The 13416-nt window shown below is 28.6% G+C and overlaps 1 protein-coding gene and 1 long non-coding RNA gene across 7 annotated transcripts in view; one reads left to right on the top strand and one right to left on the bottom strand.

The window, feature by feature from the left end:
- Positions 1-13416, bottom strand: part of LOC145661112 (extracellular matrix organizing protein FRAS1-like) — a 3375101-nt gene that overhangs the window by 1740597 nt on the left and 1621088 nt on the right. The window lies entirely within an intron of this gene.
- Positions 1-13416, top strand: part of LOC145661134 (uncharacterized) — a 535905-nt gene that overhangs the window by 206807 nt on the left and 315682 nt on the right. Inside the window, exon 2 of the long non-coding RNA XR_014126882.1 lies at positions 13049-13117. This is a non-coding gene — a long non-coding RNA (uncharacterized LOC145661134). The remainder of the gene's footprint in view (positions 1-13048; positions 13118-13416) is intronic.

The raw sequence follows: 13416 nt of genomic DNA, 5'->3' as shown, positions 1-13416 counted from the left end.
ATCATATTTTCTTTAAATTGAATTTATCATTCAGTAGCCCACTTTTTAACCACCAAAGTCAACAGTCTAAAACATTGTATAACAAAAAAATCAATCAATTATTCAACTATCGGAACACTCCTTTACTCCCTTATTCTTTGTAAACTGCAGTTCCAAACAATAGGCTTATTTCGAAAGGTAAGAGGAAACCACACATCAAGCTCGTTCAGATTGTGTTAAATCATCATTGTGTTTGTTTAGAAATTTAAATGTTTGCAATTTACATCGTAAAAAATTGAATATAACTTTTTCCCTGTCCTGTGTCCTCCTCCTTCGAAGTACGATTCATATAAATATTTAGTGATCTCAGATCACTAAGTGCAATGATCTAAGATTGTACCAAAACTAGGCCAAGTGGATTGAGCTGCTTGGACGTAATATAGATAAATATGAATTTTTAATCCTCTTCGGCGTGGCTCCCAGTCTGTTTCTTCTATGCTTTCTTTTTATTTTTTTACTTAACAACACAATGTTTATAGCACCTGCACTTAAAATCATGGCCTCAGATAGATCCATCTTGTTCAAGTAACTTGAGTAAACTGGAAAACGACCATGTGCTCAAACAGGCAAGAGGAAGAGCGAAAAATGACCGCTTCTTTTTCTTCTTCTTTTACGCGCCTATTTTTACGCTAGGTGTATGGGCCAACTTACGGACCGAAATTTACGACATCATTTTACGGACCGAAAATGCGCGCTGAAAATACGCTAGTGTATGTTGGCCTTTACGGCAAACTATTGGTCGAAGAAAGAAAAGAAAGATATTTTCTTGAAGCTTAGGAAGCTTAGCAAACTAATACTAATATACAAGTCAAAACATTGTAACTTTAAAATAAAAAATTAATTAATTTCCATAAACAATATGGCGTCGATTTTTTGAAACTTTGGAAATATGTTTATTAGAGGATATATTTTTATATCAATAGGTAAAATGATTGATATTACTAAAATAAACACCATTTTCGCGCCTTCTTATCACTACCGGTGCGCGCCGCGTGGTATTTGCGCCCGGAAAAAGGTTTTTGTTACGCGAGACGCGTAAAATATTGCTGCTCGGAAACTGCACAGGGTATTGCCGGTTATGAAAACAAACAACACTCTGTAACTTGCCATTGTACATGTACACACATGCATAGTCTTATACACACTAATGTTAATGTGTGCACAGATGGCGTTGTTTAAAGAAACAAACATTGGAAAATCAATGAACAAGGGTAAATTGTTATAAAGAAATAATAGAACTATACAATACAATGTAAGAAAAATTTTAAACAAAAGAAGAGAATAATAAAAAGAGAAACCTCACAGGTGTATGCTTAAAAAAAGAATAATAATTTAGGTGCCGAACAATGGTAGCCTGATATAAAGAATAATAGAATATACAATACGTTGTAGGAAGAATTTTTAAATAAAAGAAGAGAATAATAAAAGGGAAACCTTACAGCTGTATGCTTTAAAGAATAATAATAAAAGAGAAACATTGGAAACTTGTTGAACAATGGTAGATTTTTATAAAGAATAATAGAAGTATACAATAAATTGTTTTTGTATGAAAAGAATAATAAAAGAGAAACCTTGCAGCTGTATGCTTTAAAAATAATAAGAGAGAAACCTTGGAAACTTCTTGAAGAATACTACATTGTTATAAAGAAAAAGAAAAGAATAATAGCCTATGTTGATGTCATGGGAAGTTGGATTGTACAATAGATGAAATGTTTATGAAAAGACTTTTAAGCAGGTGATGGTTGCCGGAAACGCGGACGTGTCGCGGGAAGGGGCGGGGCGCGAATGGCCGGGCGCGAACGGTAAAAGAAATGTGGGCGCGGATGGTAATAAACTTGAAAATAAAGTAAAAGAGAGGATGATTTAGAATTTTAAAAGAAGACAATAGTATTTACCTTGAATGTACATATGAAAAGAATTTTGGGATTTTTTTGTTAGTGCAAGGAAATTTTTCTATGTTTTTGTATTGTGTTAATGACATGTTTAAATATTGTTTTGAAAAGGAATATGTGAATTGTATGAACTTGATGCTATTGGTGGACGCCATCTTGTTTGTTTGAACTGTTTAAATACGGGAGTTTTGGAAAATCTTTTATGTATTTTAGCTATGGCTGCTATGCAGAAAGAAGATTTTGTGTACGCCGATGAAGAGACTTTGCTTTCTCCACCATGTGTGGAGAAGAAGCCGAAGACAGAGAATAGCGATTTATCGGTAAACGCACGAGCAGATCCTCCAAATAGTGTGAAAACTATTTATTTATCATCATCTTCGGATGATGATACTGATATTGAAGAAGATGAAGAATTTTTGCCAGGATCACCATCATTATTATCAAGAACGGTACGATTTTGTAGATTTCATTGTACGTGTGGAAATGTTAAATTGGACAGAAAGGCATCTTAAATGCTATTAAAAACTGGGAGACAAATTAAATTTTAATTTGTAGTGGTTGTTTTGAAAGTATGGAGAACCAAATGGCCGACGAATGTTTATTTATGACTGAAGAAGAATTGGTGGAAAGAGCCATATCAACTTTAATAGAAATAGAAATTGAAGAATTGTTTTATACATATGTCAAATCGCATATAATTGGCATATGTACACAGGAGATGTTTCACGAATTGTATTATGATTTGATTGAAGAAAGGGACAAGACATTTTTAACTGAAGTGATTGATATTTTAGAATGAAAGATATATAGCATGTGTGAACTGATCTGCAGATGTAAAGTGAACTTTGTGTTTGTGTTTGTGTAAATATTGTAAAGACATACAAAAAGTGAAACAACGATTTATACTTTAAACTTTTAACTATGTATGTATGCATATTATGTATTCCGAAAAACATGATTTGTGTATCATGTAGTGAAGAACATATTAGTGAAGTTTGTGTTTTAAAAACTATAAGTACATACTTACGTTTTAATAGTGTTTTTGTGAACATTGTTTGCTGCATCTTGAACATCAATGTTTATTTCTTCATGATATTGAACATTTGCTGTAGAACATTTACCCAACGACATAACGTTTATTGATTTATTTGAAGTGTTTGAAGAACATCATAGTGAAATTTCAAGTATAAACTTCATACGCAAAGCGCGTGATTATTTAAAGAACACTGAATTTGTTAGCCAAATTATACCGTTTTTCTTAGAACGTAAACATAAAATTTCAACATGTGTTAATGAATACATTATGGACATACAAGGTTTTAAGATTTCAAATCATGAATTTATTATACGTGAATTTTGTTTAACTGCGTGTGATGATACAGTAAATTTGCATTGTTTAATAAAATCTGCACTAGAATACAATGTGCTTCCGTTAGGTTGTCAAAAATAAATTGAATGGTCATCACTAAACTGACATGGATTAACTTGGAATGATAAATGCGGTCATACAGTTTCACACATACCTAACCTTATATATCAAGGTTGAAAATAACATGTAACATTGCACTGTAAAGGTGCAGAAAAAACAATTTGATTTAAAAATATTTTTGCATTAACTAATATTTTTTTAATTTGGAAAATAAAAAAAATTATAACATTGAATGTGTTGTATGTAAACAAGAAATAATAATAATAATTATTATTATTGTGTAATGATTGATAATACCATTAAGTTTTTGTTATTATTTTAATTTTATTGTATTGTAATGTGATGAAAATATAAAAAATAAACTTTTGCATTATAATAATTTTCTTGTTTCCTTTTTTAAAAATGGTTAATAAAATAAATAATTCGGAAAAAAAATTTAAAATGATTGAAAGTAACATATGTTTGATATTTATTTTTTTTGCATTTACTTATATTATTTGGCGATTAGTATTGTTTAACATGTTTGCATTATTTTAATTTTTCGTAATATTATTTTACATTTTAAGAAAATATTTAAAGATAAATACAAATAATAATAAAATACCTAACAAAGTAGTACAATTTAAAATATATATGCATATAAATATATATATATATTTTGCTTTAGAGTAAAATAAAAGTTTAATACTTAAATATTTTATGTATGAACTAATAAAAAAAGAAACGTATTGAAAACACTAATTATTTATATTCTCGTACTAAATTAGTCGAACAATGTATGACCGTGTTAAAAATTGCAAAGGAAACTACCTTCGTATTCTATCGTTTCTTTTGGAAAAAACTCAGTTAAAAAAGTGTAACTCTACGAATAATTTTTCGTGTTATTTCAAGTAACACGTTATGTAGAAAATGTTTGGAGAATTTGTTTTACTAAGTAAACTTTTTATTTTTAACCATACGTATTATTAAAACAATTGTTTTACGAAAACTATTTATTTATTTATTTAACCTGGCGCAATAAATTACTCAAACACTTCGTGTGAACTAGTAAAAATGATTTCAAAATAATAAAATGTGCGAACTTAGAAAAAACATATATTAATATTTATTGTGTTCTAGATATAGAATACAATTTTACTTTGTTTTGATGTTAGTATACTTTTTAAAAATAATATACATACATACATACCTGCATAATGAAAAGTAAAACACATGTTGCAAATGGAAGCTCTGGTAACCAATGGAAGCTATGTTTACCAATGGAAAGTAAATACCAACTTTGTAACACGCATGCGCATTCGTTAAAAGTTTATACTCATGCGCAAATTTATTTATGTATACACAGGAACATTACTTAAGTAGTATAGTATTTGTGAAGATGTGTAGCAGACGGGTATATCATTCCAAGTATATTTCGCCACGAGAGAAAGAACTTGAACTTGTTAATAGGAAGAAAGTCATTTTTGTAGATGATAATAATTGTGAAGTGAAATTATTATATCCTAATGAAGAACATTGTACTTCGTTTAGAAGATTTTATCGAAATAATGATTAAATACAATTTGAAAAAGTGTATCCTAATACACATATTGAAATTCATGAATTAGATATTGTGAACCGTAAGTGCAATCGATTTAAAGTAAGTGACTTGTGCATAAAAGAACTTTTTGAAAATTATAAACTGAATGAACCACTACTTTGTTGTGCTTGTTCATTAAGAATACCAGATAAGCGCCTTCATTTATGTTTATTATCATATAATAATCGATTAAAACGTGCTTTGGGAATTTGTAATTAAGAAGAAAACTCGTGACATAGTGTTTGAATTGTACTTGAAGAAACATTGTTTAGACGATAATTACAAAAAAACAAAACGCTTTTAAATAGATTTAATTTATCATATGAATCACTTACATTTTAGATTGTTATATTGTTGATTCTGTGGAACTGTTTTTAAAAAAAACAAAAATGCCTACAGGAAACAGACCGTGTGTGTATACTTGTAGTTCTTTTTTGTGACTGAACAGTGCGTGTTGGAATGTATTTCAAGATGGAAACCACAATATAAATTTGTAGGTGAAGGTTGTTTTGAAAACTCCCGTATTATAGACCACCATGATTGTATTACTGCGGACTATGAAATGATGTGGTTTAATGCATGGCGTGTTATGGTACGAGGGGATACTCTTGATGAACTGTATGTAATCTTTTCATCATATATCGATATTGAAATAGATGATTGGACTTTTATTTATGTATTATATAATATTTTATTAAAAAATAATGTTGATTTAATCACAGAGATTTTCTTAGAAAAAGATTTTATTTAGAATTTTTAATTTGTTTTATGTGTTAATGAAATAAGTAAACGAAGTAAAAGTTATACAATTGAAATACAATAAATTTTGTATTGTAAAATACTTATTATAATTTGAAACAAAAAAATTTTAGCATGATGAAATTGTTTACATGTACATAAATTTAAAATAAAAATAGAATATAACATTACGTATTTATTTATATTATATACTTTGCAACAATTTTATTTATATGTAATCAGTTTTAAATTAAGTGAAAAATAAAAATATTATTTCTATAAAACTATTTTTGTTTTTTTCATTTGTTTTTTTTTAAAATACATAGCTTGTAATTTGTGTACACACAAATAGTTTGTAATGTTATGTGCAAACGTATTTAGTTGTAATTTGCACACATTGGAATTTTTTTGTAATGTTCTACATACATTTTTTCATTTTGTAATTGTACATAAAATCGAATTACATAATTATTTTAATATAATTTTAATACATTAAGTGAACTATAAAAATGAAATATCATTTGTAAAGAAGAAAAAATATATAAGAAAGAATAAGATAATCATGTTTAAAATACATACATAGAAACAATTTTTTAAAGGAAAGAAGAAAAGAATTAATGTTTAGTTTATTTTGACAATTTATAATTAGATTGTAGTTTATATTTATACTTTAATATGATAACAAGAAATTTTAACATTGAGTTTTTTCTTTAGTATACCAAGATATTGTTAGGGCATGTTGTGTTTTACAATGACTTTCTAATGAAGCAAAAGAATGAATGAAAAAAGAACCGATTCGTAAAAATAATTTACTTACATATAAGCTAATAATGAAAAAATAAGAAACAATGTTTACAGAAAGTTTACAAGAAACTTTATTATGAACGTTATCGGTTTATGTTTTTGCATTTGTTGTACATGTTTACTAAGAAATCTATTTTTCACTACTGTTATGCTTTTAGGGAAATATCAAAATAAACTGTTAACGAAAATATCAATAGCGTAAACCGATAGCGTTCATAATACAGTTTCTCGTAAACTTTTTGTAAACATTGTTTTTTATTTTTTCATTATTAGTTTATATGTATTTAAATTCTTTTTACGAATCTGTTCTTTTTACATTCATTCTTTTGCTTCATTAGAAAGTCATTGTAAAAAACAACATGCCCTAACAATATCTGCGTATACTAAAGAAAAAACTCAATGTTAAAATTTCTTGTTATGATATTAAAGTATAAATATAAACTACAATTTAATTTTAAATTTTATTATAATACATTAACTTGATATAAATATAATAAATAATCCTAGTTTAACAAATACATTATTTAATAAATAAAATATTAATATTTTATATATATATATACGCACATCTAAGAATACATAGATTATCTGTAGCTATCTTATTTGTTCCAAAATAAAAATTGGACAAATAAACAATATCATTCGGGTCTTTAACGATTTTGAGTAACAAAGTAAAATCTGCAGATAATGTTGCTACCACTCCCAAATTTACCGGTATTAGCCATGACTTCCAACAATGTATATTTATCCAAACTGGATTGAAAACCTTCTTCATGAACATAGTCAAAGTTGTTGTCAGCCTCCTCGGATATGTCTCCTTCCGTCTTATTGTGTGTTATAGAAGAAAAATCTCGTCCAGTTCTTTACCAGGAGTTAATGTGCCTAAGATCGATGACACATTCCCGCGCTGGATGGCGATGCTGATACGTTGGAAATTGAATGCAGTTGCTCCGGGATCACCAGTTTTGATTGCTATTCGATGACCAACTTCATTAATGAAATTAGATCCTTCGTGACCCCAAGACCCACTGCTTTCTATTGCTACTGTTACAAACCAATATTTGTCCAATAGGTTTGAGTATTTTAGTATTTTGTCTGATTCTCTGTGAGCGGCGACGAGACCTGCCTGAATTGAAGAATGGGGTAAGTTGGAATGAGCAAACGTATGGGAAAATGTGAAATCCCAGACTAGTGCTTTTCCATTTTTCCATGGTACCAAGGTCATGTCATAAGGCCTTTTACCATCAGAGCGGCAACAACCATTTGGTTCTTTTATTGAAGGAACTCCCGCTGAAACGAGGGCTCTCCAAATAATGTCGTTTACAATATGATGTCGAGATTGTTTCCCGCACTTTTTTGCATGAAAGGCCATGTAATCCTTTATTATCAACATATGCGTTGCAAGCAGGACAAAAGTGAGGCTCACAAATATTAGCACCTAAGCACAGAGCTGCAGCAATACGAAAACTCTCATTAGAAAGGTGTAGGCCGAGTGTGTGAGAAGGTAGGGCTTGAAGCCATGCTCCGTTTTTGGAGGAAGAGACAGCTAAAAACCTGGCTTTGTCATCTGGGTTATTAGTTGATGATATGAGTGAAGATAAACGAAGCTTGACTATAGGTTCATCCCAAACAGACTGAACATGTCTTTAGTCGATAGGTGGGGGATCCATTCCAACCAGACTAGTCCATTTATCGGTGCATTCTTGTACATCTCGGATCGAGTCTAAGTCAACCTCCTGTTGAAGAAGAGATCCAATTACTTCTCGTGAGCCATAGAATGATGCGACGAAAGAAGGTATGGCGATATCCATGGCTCGACGAATCCCAAGGCCTCCATTCTCAACTGGTAAGGAAGCTTGTCACCATGAACTGTCTTTCAAAGAACAGTTTAGAATGGATTCCAGTTCTGTTCTAAGAGTGTGGTCGAATTTGTCAAGTAATTTATCATCCTGCCAAGAAGGGGAGCAACGGAGGAAATACAGTAATTTTGGAAGTGAGAATGAAGCTCGTAGTAAATAATAAGCGGTGTATGCAGAAAGTTTTGATAATTGAGAAAAGAAGAATTCTAATTTTGATATCTTGTCCAATAAAATTTTGCTCCTTGATTCAGTAGAGATGGAAGCCCCTAAAAGTTCCGCATTGGTAGGTGATAAGAATTTGATAGCAGGTGCTACTTCGTTAAACTTTTCAAAAGGTCATGGACTTCATCAGCTTTGGCGCTCTGGCACAGACCAGTATTAAATTACCAAAATAAACTAAACATTAATTCTTTTCTTCTTTCCTTTCAAAAGTTTTTTCTATGTATGTATTTCAAACATGATTATTTTATTCTTTCTTATATATTTTTTCTTCTTTACAAATGATATTTCATTTTTATAGTTCACTTAATGTATTAAAATTATATTAAAATAATTATGTAATTCGATTTTATGTCCAATTACAAAATAAAAAATGTATGTAGAACATTACAAAATAAATTCCAATGGGTGCAAATTACAACTAAATACGTTTGCACATAACATTACAAACTATTTGTGTCTACAGAAATTACAAACTGTATTTTTTAAGGAAACAAATGAAAATAACAAAAATAGTTTTATAGAAATAATAATTTTTATTTTCCACGTAATTTAAAACAGATTACATATAAATAAAATTGTTGCAAAGTATATAATATAAATAAATACATAATGTTATATTCTATTTTAATTTTAAATTTATGTACATGTAAACAATTTCATGATACTAAAATTTTTCTGTTTCAAAATATAATAAGTATTTTACAATAGAAAATTTATTGTATTTACATTGTATAACTTTTACTTCGTTTACTTATTTCATTAGCACATAAACAAATTAAAAATTCTAAATAAAATCTTTTTCTAAGAAAATCTCTGTGATTAAATCATTATTATTTTAATAAAATATTATATAATACATAATTAAAAGTTCAATCATCTTTTTCGGTATCGTGATATGATGAAAAGATTTCATACAGTTCACCAAAGTATCCCCTCGTACCATAACACGCCATGCATTAAAGCACATCATTTCATAGTCCGCAGTAATACAATCATGGTGGTCTATTATACGGGAGTTTTCAAAACAAACTTCACATACAAGTTTATATTTTGGTTTCCATCTTGAAATACATCCCAACACGCACTGTTCAGTCACAAAAAAGAACTACAATTATACACACACGGTCTGTTTCATGTAGGCATTATAACAATCTAAAAATGTAAGTGATTCATATGATAAATTAAATCTATTTAAAAGTGTTTTGTTTTTTTCTAATTATCGTCTAAACAATGTTTCTTCATGCACAATTCAAACTCTGTCACGAGTTTTCTTCTTAATTACAAATTCCCACAGCACGTTTTAATCGATTATTATATGATAATAAACATAAATGAAGGCGCTCATCTAGTATTCTTAATGAACAAGCACAACAAAGTAGTGGTTCATTCAGTTTATAATTTTCAAAAAGTTCTTTTATGCACAAGTCACTTACTTTAAATCGATTGTACTTACAGTTCACAATATCTAATTTATGAATTTCAATATGTGTATTAGGATACACTTTTTCAAATTGTATTTAATCATCATTTCGATAAAATATTCTAAACGAAGTACAATGTTCTTCATTAGGATATAATAATTTCACTTCACAATTATTATCATCTACAAAAATAACTTTCCTCCTAATAACAAATTTAAGTTCTTTCTCTCGTGGCGAAATATTCTCTGAATGATATACCCGTCTACTACTCATCTTCACAAATACTATACTACTTAAGTAATGTTCCTGTGTATACATAAATAAATTTGCGCATGAGTATAAACTTTTAACGAATGAGCATGCGTGTTACAAAGTTGGTATTTACTTTCCATTGGTGAACATAGCTTCCATTGGTTACCAGAGCTTCCAATTGCAACATGTGTTTCACTTTTCATTATGCAGGTATGTATGTATGTATATTATTTTTAAAAAGTATACTAACATCAAAACAAAGTAAAATTGTATTCTATATCTAGAACACAATAAATATTAATATATGTTTTTTTAATTTCGCACATTTTATTATTTTGAAATCATTTTTATTAGTTCACACAAAGTGTTTGAGTAATTTATTGCGCCAGGTTAAATAAATAAATAAATGGTTTTCGTAAAACAATTGTTTTAATAATACGTAAGGTAAAAAATAAAAAGTTTACTTAGTAAAACAAATTCTCCAAACATTTTCTACATAACGTGTTACTTGAAATAACACGAAAAATTATTCGTAGAGTCACACTTTTTTAACTGAGTTTTTTCCAAAAGAAACGATAGAATACGAAGGTAAAGTTTTCTTTGCAATTTTTAACACGGTCATACAGTGTTCGACTAATTTAGTACGAGAATATAAATAATTAGATTTTCAAAACATTTCTTTTTTTATTAGGTCATACATAAATTATTGAAGTATTAAACTTTTATTTTACTCTAAAGCAATATATATATATATATAAAAATATATATATATATATATATATATATATATATATATATATATATATATATATATATATATATATATATATATATATATATTAATATGCATATGTATTTTATATTGTAATAATTTGTTAGGTATTTTATTATTATTTGTATTTATCTTTAAATATTTTCTTAAAATGTAAAAAAATATTACGAAAAATTAAAATAATGCAAACATGTGAAACAATGCAAATCGCCAAATAATATAAGTAAATGCAAAAGAAAATAAATATCAAACATACTTTACTTTCAATCATTTTCAAATTGTTTTTCGAATCATTTATTTCATTAACCATTTTTAAAAAAGGAAACAAGAAAAATTATTATAATGCAAGAGTATTTTTATTTTTTTATCACATTACAATACAATAAAATTACAATAATAACAAAAACTTAATGGTATTATCAATCATTACACATAGTAATAATAATTATTATTATTATTTCTTGTTTACATACAACACATTCAATGTTATAATTTTTTTATTTTCCAAATTTAAAAAAATATTAGTTAATGCAAAAATAATTTTTTATCAAATTTTTTTTTCTGCACATTTGCAATGCAATGTTACATGTTATTTACAACATTGATATAAGGTATGGTATGTGTGAAACTGTATGACCGCATTTATCATTCCAAGTTAATCCATGTCAGTTTAGTGATGACCATTCAATTTATTTTTGACAACCTAACGGAAGCACATTGTATTCTAGTGCAGATTTTATTAAACAATGCAAATTTACTTCAGGAAAATATTTTTTTACTGTCTACGACCAATAGTTTGCCGTGAAAAGCAAAAAATACATTGTGACCCACCCCAAATATAAAAATTTTGGCGGCGCCCGTTAGCCCCAAAAAGTTTCCAATCTTATCGTGTATGGTGTTTTTCTATATAGTTTTTAACCTGATAAATCGATTTCTGTAGTCTATTTTCTACGATAATTAGTTTAGAAGTTATGATCATTAAATTTTTATTTTAAAGTTAAATTGTTCTAACATGTATAGTAGTATTCCCTACGTCATACGCTTCAAGAAAATATCTCTCTTTTGTTTCTACGACCAATAGTTTGCCGTAAAAAAGCAAAAAATGTAATGTCACAAAACTTACTTTAGTAGCCGCCACTGTCACACCCCAAAAAAATTGTTCAAGTTTATCGTGTAGGGTGTCTTTCTATATAGCTGTTGACCCGGCAAATCGATTTCTATAGTCCATTTTCTCCTAACATGAACAGTTTAGTAGTTATGACCATTATATTTTTATTTTAAAGTTACAATGTTCTAACTTGTACAGTAGTATTCCTTAGGTCGTAAGCTTCAAGAAAATATCTTTCTATTGTTTCTACGAAAAACACTTTGCCGTAAAAATGCAAAAAATGTAATGTCAGAAAACTTAATTTTGGAGCCGCCACTGTCACACCCCAAGAAATTGTTCAAGTTTATCGTGTAGGGTCTCTTTCCATGTGTTTTTTGACCTGATAAATCGATTTCTGTAGTCCAGTTTCTCCTAACCTGAATAGTTTAGGAGTTATGACCATTATACTTTTATTTTAAAGTTACAATGTTCTAACTTGTATAGTAGTATTTCTTAGTTCGTAAGCTTCACGAAAATATCTTTCTTTTGTTTCTACGACCAATAGTTTGCCGTAAAAAAGCAAAAAATGTAATGCCACAAAACTTACTTTTGGAGCCGCTACTGTTACATCCAAAAAAATGTTCAAGTTTATCGTGTAGGGTGTCTTTCTATAAAGTTTTTACCTGATAAATCGATTTCTGTAGTCCATTTTGTCCTAACATAAATAATTTAGGAGTTATGATCATTTAAGGTTATTATACGGAAAAATCTTACTTTTTTCCATTAACGCCATCTATATAGGCATCATTATCAGTACTATACTGGAGTTTGTGCGTTTAATTTCCAAAGTTACGGGCCTGGTGTTATTTCTAAAAACGGCAATGCCTCATACGTTTACCGACAAAAATATTTTGTCCCTGCGCGTGTTGGCTAATCATTTCTTATTTTTTCCAGGCGTATTTTATTTCTTCGTACAGAGTTCCCGTACGTGCTTCAAACATGCAACAGAACAAGCTCTCTTAGGTAAGTAACAATGTTTTTAAATTTGTATAATCTCCATGTGCTTTGCAGTAGTAGCCATAGCCGTATAATGTAGCATTGTATACACATATATTATAGTCAAAACCTAATTTTTCCCTCTTTCAAATGTCACAAATATCTTTAAAGTAACGCTAAATAGCTAAAAAATAACCACTCAAAAGCATTTACATATACTTCAAACTTAATTTACTCTCAATAACCTGACCACATAATCATATTCTGCATACGCCACTGTTCTCAACAATCAAATTATTCCTTTTCGTTAATAATAATTCAACTCA

Source organism: Thermobia domestica, chromosome 1 (assembly GCF_964235325.1).
Source record: "Thermobia domestica chromosome 1, izTheDome1.hap1.1, whole genome shotgun sequence".
In the NCBI taxonomy this organism is placed as follows: Eukaryota; Metazoa; Arthropoda; class Insecta; order Zygentoma; family Lepismatidae; genus Thermobia; species Thermobia domestica.
Note: the sequence above shows the minus strand (reverse complement) of the source record. Positions and strands in the feature narration are given on the sequence as shown.